Here is a 774-nt window from a genome sequence, read left to right on the forward strand (position 1 = left end):
CTCAGATTGCGAGTCGAGCGCCCTAACCAGTTGGCCATGCCGGGCCTTGACTGAATGTGAGAATAAAACCGAGGGTTTGAATATAAAAGCAAAGAACAAGTCAAGTGGGTGCAAGGAGTAGGATAATTTAACTGTTTAGAAACAAACAGTTAAAAAGGAAGCGTCAAGTTTGGGTGCACATGACAGTTGCGTTTTATACCAAGTAGACAGTAAGTTACTCACCGTGAAAACCCATTATTGTTTCATTGTTTACATTGTTAATACAGTCTGCAGTGATTATTTCACTCCAAACAAAAACGAACTTGTTACCGTGAACATCTTGAATACCTATAATTATAATCGGAAGATCAAAGCAATAGAATGATCCCTTGTTCTTTCCTATATTTACACCTTGAATATATATAATTGGGGATCGAAGCGACAATATGGTTCCTTATTTTTAATGTTCTTGTGTTTCCTGTATTTAAATTTTGAATACCAGTAATTGGACGATGAAAGCGACAGAATGATCCTTTGTACTTAATATTCCCGTGTTTCCTGTATTTAAATCTTGAATATTACTATAATGGACGTAGAGAGTATATATGTGGGTGTAACTTCTCCCTCAGCATAGGTGTTCTTTTAATTTTTCAGCATTTTGATTTCTCGGCATATTTGTACCCTGTCAAATGTTGAAGGCGACATATATGTATATAGATTCAGGCACTATATATGACCGAAATAATAAAAACAATGTGGCTCTATCTATTGAATGACATTACAAACAAATATTCA

Source organism: Limulus polyphemus, unplaced genomic scaffold, assembly GCF_000517525.1.
Source record: "Limulus polyphemus unplaced genomic scaffold, Limulus_polyphemus-2.1.2 Scaffold9955, whole genome shotgun sequence".
NCBI lineage: Eukaryota > Metazoa > Arthropoda > Merostomata > Xiphosura > Limulidae > Limulus > Limulus polyphemus.